The 6,796-nt window shown below is 42.9% G+C and overlaps 1 protein-coding gene across 2 annotated transcripts in view; it reads left to right on the top strand.

The window, feature by feature from the left end:
* Window positions 1-6,730: 6,730 nt before the first annotated feature.
* The window catches only part of nmur3 (neuromedin U receptor 3), an 18,518-nt gene continuing 18,452 nt past the window's right edge, over window positions 6,731-6,796 (top strand). For both annotated transcript variants that reach the window (XM_017717943.2, XM_037532431.1), the window contains exon 1: window positions 6,731-6,796. This exon is cut by the window's right edge and continues 27 nt beyond it. The gene's annotated coding sequence lies outside the window, so the exon portion shown is untranslated.

The following is a 6,796-nucleotide window of genomic DNA, read 5'->3' as shown; positions in this document are numbered from 1 at the left end:
CGTGTAATAGGCAGCAGTCACGGTGAAGGTAAAACAGCTTTCTAACGTTCTCAGGGATTGGCATTCTCCCAATTTTTGCATATCATCTTAAATTTGCATAAACATCTTTGATGCACTTGCTTTATAACATGATACCTATATGTTTCATATCAAATTGCTCTGTTATCAGCTGTACACTCTCTGCCAGCTGTCCACTGGTCAGTTTCACACAGAATGTAGACGGACACACGAATCCAGCAGCTCCACACGGTGAGAGGCAGATGTCGAGTACCTCGGCCCCTCTTCACAGGCTCATATCTCTGGATGGGGGCGTCGTATGATCTCGTGATGAGACAGAATGGAAAGGGCGGCTCTACGGATTCAGGAAGCGTTTGAGCTGGATTTCTGTGCTGGATCATCACAGAGATACAGACACGGATACAGAGACAAAGAACTTGACTTGGGAGTTTGTGGACGCCACAGAGTCAAACAACACTCAAGTGGAAAAGCTACACACACACATGCACACACACATGCGCACATAAATACACACACAAACGCACACGCACACACGCACACACACGCCCACACACCCACACACATGCACACACACATGCGCACATAAACACACACACAAACGCACGCACACACACACGCACACTCACTCACACACTCACGCGCGCGCACACACACACACACCCACACACATGCCCACACACCCACACACACACCCACACACATGCGCACATAAATACACACACAAACGCACGCACACACACACGCACACTCACTCACACACTCACGCACACACACACACACCCACACACACGCCCACACACATGCGCACATAAATACACACACAAACGCACGCACACACACACACACTCACTCACACACTCACGCGCACACACACACACACACCCACACACACGCCCACACACCCACACACATGCACACACACGTGTGCACATGAAGACACACACGCAGACATGAATACACACACACATACATACACCTACACATACACACACACACACACTCTCTAAACTCACTTGTAGGCGATACTCTGCCCTCTTTTGGTGAACTGTGTCACATAAAGAAGACAGTAATGCAGTGCCAACGTTCCTTCAACCGCGTTTATATCATAATGTCTGTCATATTTCATTTGTGTTTATAAGCAGAAAGAAAATGCACTGCTGCCGTATCACATATGGTGACAAAAACCATGTGTTTCTTTCTTTAACTACGCCCTTCATTCACTGTCAACAGACTTACAGATGCAATTGTTGAAAGTCTAAATATTTTATAAACACTGCACCAATAACATAGTAGGTCATTCCTGGTGAGTCAAATTCTGCTTGAACAGCATCACGTTTTTCAAACACCGCAATTGGGCCTTTCCCTCATGCCTGCCTCGAGTCGTTTTCCTTCAACGACTTCCCACCCCCCATCCCCCCGGCTTCCCCTCTTTCTTTAAGGTGGCCAGTTTTCTCCAACACCTCACCTCATTTCACAGAGGTCACAAATTGGGCCTGCTGTTATCATTCAGTGCTTTCAGGCTGAAATCGGGATTTTTCAGAGATGAGTTTACCCAGCGCACCTTTTCATTCAGCGTAACCGTCGGCAGTATTTCACAAATGAGTGAGGCCATCACAAAAAAAACAGAAACAGTGCGCAGAGAGGCAGATGCATTCAAAACATAGCCAATATTCCTCCAGTGCAGACTCAGATTGGGCCTGGGTTTGTGCTGCATTGCGCAAAGCATCTCGTTCCAGCTCATATTGTACGTAATGTTCAGAAATACCTCAGAACGGACCGCTCGGCAAATGTTTGACGGATGTTGCCTTTTCATCTATAAAGTCTTGTAGAATGGAAGCCTTTTAATGTCTAAAATTACTATGCTGAATGGAACAGCCAAGCACTTGCACTTAATGTACGTTTACCTGGTGCTATTGCTTTTACCATATGTCCTTTAAATGGGCAAGAAAAAACGAATCATATGAGACAAATTGGGTTTGATTGTTGCTTTTACAGCAACTAAGGATTTATATAATGGTAATTGCTAAAAGATGAATCTTAATAAGAGGAGAGAGAGATAGAGAGCTGGGGGGGGTTAATGTATCAGAAATAGATGGATGTACATCGAGATAGACATGTCCAACTGAAATATCCTTTTAATGAGGGCAAATCCAGGGTCGTGGTCATGACAGTACAGGTTCAGGTAGCCACTATGGAGAGCAGGAAGGCCAGGCATGACAAAGAAGACAGAAATCCAAATATTTAACAAAACACTTCGGACAGAACAAGCAAAACATCAAAGACATCAAACAATCAGAACGATCAAACAGACCAACGAAAACTAGGGGCAAACACAGGGCATAAGTAATTGCAGGGATGATGAGAGACAGGTGGGAAACAGGTGAAACTAATTAGGTGCGGAGTCAAGAAAACAAGGGGGCAGGACTGATAACCAAAACAAAGATCAAAAGTAAACAAAAAGCACATGGAGGAGTGGGAGGAGCCAAGCGTGACAGAAACGTAAAACTGAATTTTAAAGCCTTGCCACCATTCTGGTAAAGGGCCACATGCAATGAACTCTTCAACCAACAATGACCATTCAAATCCTTTCATACCACATCGATGACTTTACCTCACAACAGCTGCCTTTTGGCTTCAACTACCTCACCCTGCAGACGTCCTGTCATGTTACACACTGTATTTCACTGGTGGATAGTAACTGAGTAACTGAGTAAATGTAATTAGTTTCTGTACTTTAGTATTTTTGGTGTATCTGTACTGAAGTTTCTCCGTTCTGGACTTTTTCCTTTCACTCCACTACATTTCAGAGTCTAATATCCGACTTTTTCCTCCTACATTTTGAGAAATCTGTCGTTCCTTTTGGTTTCTGTGTGTATAAAAACGTCACATGTCAAAACGAAAGAAGCGCAAAGCCAGAGCACCAATCAGGGCCCAGCGGTCACTTTGTTTAGAGCTGGTTTTGACCTGTTGGTCATACCGACCCAGTGCAGCACGCGGTTCAACGTCAGCGCAGCAGCGTAAAACTTTGGGAGAGTCTGTTCAACATAAATGATGAACTAACCTAACTTTGTGTAAATAGAGCTCAATATAGAAATATGTCCACATATGCAGTCGAGACTGACGCGGCTTTTTTCTGAATTTCTACAAACACCATTTCATTTTATAGTAAATGAGTTTGGGCTGGTTTATGTTTATGAACAGACGCCTACAGATCAACATAGTAAAGGAGCTCATCTGTGATCCTGAGTTTAAAGCCAGTTTTTATTCAACTTAAACTTGGAACTAAGTTGTAAATAAATCTGAAACTGAAACTTTGCTTGTGTGTAAAAAGTGATTTCAGAGCCACTCGGTTCTCCCTGATGGAAACTGTTTACCTTCAGTGTTTTGTGCTTCTGATCATTTTAATAGACGTCAGCGTCACTAATTAATGACGTTCTATTAAAAGACTGGTTTACCAAGAGAGACGCTGGAGGACTTTCACCTGAAATGAGTTCATGAAGCCAGTCTGGTTATAAAAATGATAACAGGACATCAGAGCCAGAATTCCTCTTTTAGTACTTTTACTTTATACTTAAGTACATTTGAAGGGAAATACTTTAGTACTTTTACTCAAGTGGAGGTCTAAAGGGAGGAACTTCTACTTCTACCATTGACTGTTTTATACTACATTAAAACCACCTGAGAATTCTGATTAGCCATTGAATGAATTAATTTTTTACCCATCATTTACTGGTTTTGAACCTGTGGACTATGGACCCCCCAGTGGGCCACAGTGGTACTGCTAGGGGGCCAGAGATGTTGATTCGCCCGTATCAGAAAGAAAGTAAATAAAATAATCTCAGTTGTTTGGACCGTGAGTTAGAAAAGGTTTGGAATGCCCTGTAAAATTCCTGAAGCTCAGGTCACACTGCAGGTTTTCCTTGCCCTCGGTAGGTTAGCCTCAATGAGCTAATCTAGCTATGCTAACTTTCCAATGAGAAATTCTCCACATCACACCTACAGGACCTGTTATGAATCCCATTCTAAATCCATAGGCATTAATATGGAGTCGGTCCTCTTTGCAGCTCTAACAGCTTCCACTCTTCTAGGAATCTTCCTAAAAGATGGAGAGAGTCTGTGGGAATTTCTGCCTGTTCATCCAAAAAGTCATTTGTGAGGTCAGACGCTGATGTTGGACGAGAAGGTCTGGCTCACAGTCTCCGTTCCAGTTCATCCCAAAGGTGCTGGATGGGGTTGAGGTCAGGACTCTGTGAGGGCCAGTCAAGTTCTTCCACACCAAGCTCACCCAGGCCATTATGGAGCTCTGGGGCTCAGTCAGGACTGAAAAGGTTCTTCCCCAAACTGTTCCCATAAAGATAAAAGTGTATATTTGTCCAAAATGTCTTGGTTAAGATTTCCCTTCCCTGGAACTAAGGGTTCTAGATCGACCCCTGAAAAACAGCCCCATAGCATTATACCCCCTCCACCAAACTTTACAGCTGGTGCAGGGCAGTCAGGCAGGTAACGTTCTCCAAACCTGGACTCGTCCATCAGACTGGTCACTCCAACACGTTTCCACTGCTTTTATTTAGCATTTATATATTTGTTTGATTTTTTTAAAGATTATTAAGTCATAAAGTATATGAATTCTTTTAAAGTGCAGCGGAAAGATTTCAACGTAAATGTGTCCCAAAGTCTGAGAATCAGTGCGTAACCCATGAAGATTTTCCTCCAATAAGTATTTTTTGGGATAAAAATAATATGATCTTATATCTGCACAGCTGTGTTTGCTCGTCATGTTCTGGTGTGCATTTTTGAATTATGCTCAAAAGATGAACTAAACTCATCACTACTTCAACAGCCGCTACCAAAACGTTTGGGTAACGTTTGTCATGGCTTTTAATGACAAAATAGAACTAGAATAGAATAGTCGTTAATTTTAATACCAATGATTTAATGATGTGAGGAGGAAGGGCGATGTTTCGAAATGCTCAGCATTTTAAAGTGAGTCACTTCTGTGGTTCATAAGCAGCTTCTTATCAGATCTCAGCGACTTCTGGTTGAGCTCTGCTGATCTGTCTTCCTGTTAACAGCCTTCACTTCAGCTAATAAAGGCCCTCAAGGCGGTGTTGAGGACCCCCAAGAGGAAGCGATGAGCTCGTTGATGGGTTTGCTTAATCTGGCAGAGAATCAGTGACGTAATGTCTCACTAAATTTAGTGGATGGACAGCTGTGCGGGGCAGATAGGTGTCAGTTCAGCCGATTAAAGGGTTCTTCGCATCATAACATGGTTCTTCAGCTTGATGATGTCAGACTTGTATCATTAGAAAAACCCTTTTTGGTGCTACGCAGAACCCTTTCCTCGGAGAACCATTTAAAGTGTGCGCAGAAATGCACGCATTGCTATAGTTTATGTTGGGTAAAGTAAAAAAAAGGTGGAAAACATGTCACATTTGTACTAGAATGACATACAAAATATGCTCTGGTGATGTTTCCACCCACAAAACCTGAAAAAATAAAAAAATAAAAAAATAAAAGTGTCACAGAAACATCCAGCTTTGAATGTGTGCGAGGGTCCTTTTGGAGAATGTTGCCTTGAGGCAACGTGGTGAGAGATGACATGAGCCGTGTTCCCTGAAGTGGCGAGACCTGGCTTAATATGAGACTAAATATGTCCACTAAGAGATCATTTTAACAAGCTCATTGCTTTTTGTTGACTTACTCAGGCTCTTCTCTTTATGCATAATGTTGTTGTAAAGTGAGGAAAAACGAGTTTGTTGCCCTGAGGCAACATCGTGCAACAGAGGGTTAACAGGTCTTTGACACCTATGATCACACTTAACTACAGAGCCCCGCTGTGAAAACCGTACAAATAAAAATGCTTACTAAGTGGTGGAAACGAGATAACGAAGTCATGGCCATGGGAACGAGATCCTAATGCCTGACCATGACTTAGTAAGGCATGGGCGTGAGATAATCAAGACTTGACCACAGCCTTAATAAGGCACAATCTTGTTCCCACGCCTGACTAAGGCGTGGCCATGACTTAATTAAGTCGTTCCCGTGCTTTACTAGTGGTGGCCACGCATTATTTTTATTTAGACAGGATGTCACCTGCAGGACTCTGTCCTTCACTTGTATAAATGGGGTCAGGTCTTGAGCTTTGGAATTGAGAATCAAGAAAATTATTGCATGGAATTACATGGACTCTCGGAATTCATCCCAGTGACTTCGGAATTCGGAGTAAGAGTTAACTTTGGAATTTGGGATACGGCCTAATTTTTTGCTTTGACAACTGATCGAATGATATTGCAGTTCAGTATATAAAATTCTGAGATAATTAAACTTAATCATCTGTGTTTTTCATTCTGTTAACTTATTATTTGAAGTTTAATTAAGTAATTAAGTTTAATTAAGTTTACTTAATTGAAATTCACATTTTACATCAACCAGGTTACTTTAAGTTAAAACACTCAGTCATTTTTTACAGTAAGGCAGTTTCACTGCTGTTTAATCGCAGTGCATGCTGTCCAATCCCAACACAGGAACCATCAGCCAATCGCACCGTCCGGCTGGAACACGATTGGGGAACAAACAACACCTCGTTTCAGCGCATCGGCCAGAAGTGAGGGATGAGAGGCGGTGTCGAGTGCGCATGCGCGAGGGGAGCACACTCTCCACTCTGTCTCTCTCCATCACTTCACGCTGCTCCGCTGCTCTTTATCCAGCTGCTGCCTTAAAGCCTCACTGACTCGACACTCAGAAGTTCTGACAGTGCTTTCTGCGCTGTTGGACGCGG

Source organism: Pygocentrus nattereri, chromosome 21, assembly GCF_015220715.1.
Source record: "Pygocentrus nattereri isolate fPygNat1 chromosome 21, fPygNat1.pri, whole genome shotgun sequence".
NCBI classification, from domain to species: Eukaryota; Metazoa; Chordata; class Actinopteri; order Characiformes; family Serrasalmidae; genus Pygocentrus; species Pygocentrus nattereri.
The sequence above is the reverse complement of the archived record's forward strand: the minus strand, read 5'-3'. Positions and strand labels throughout refer to the sequence as shown.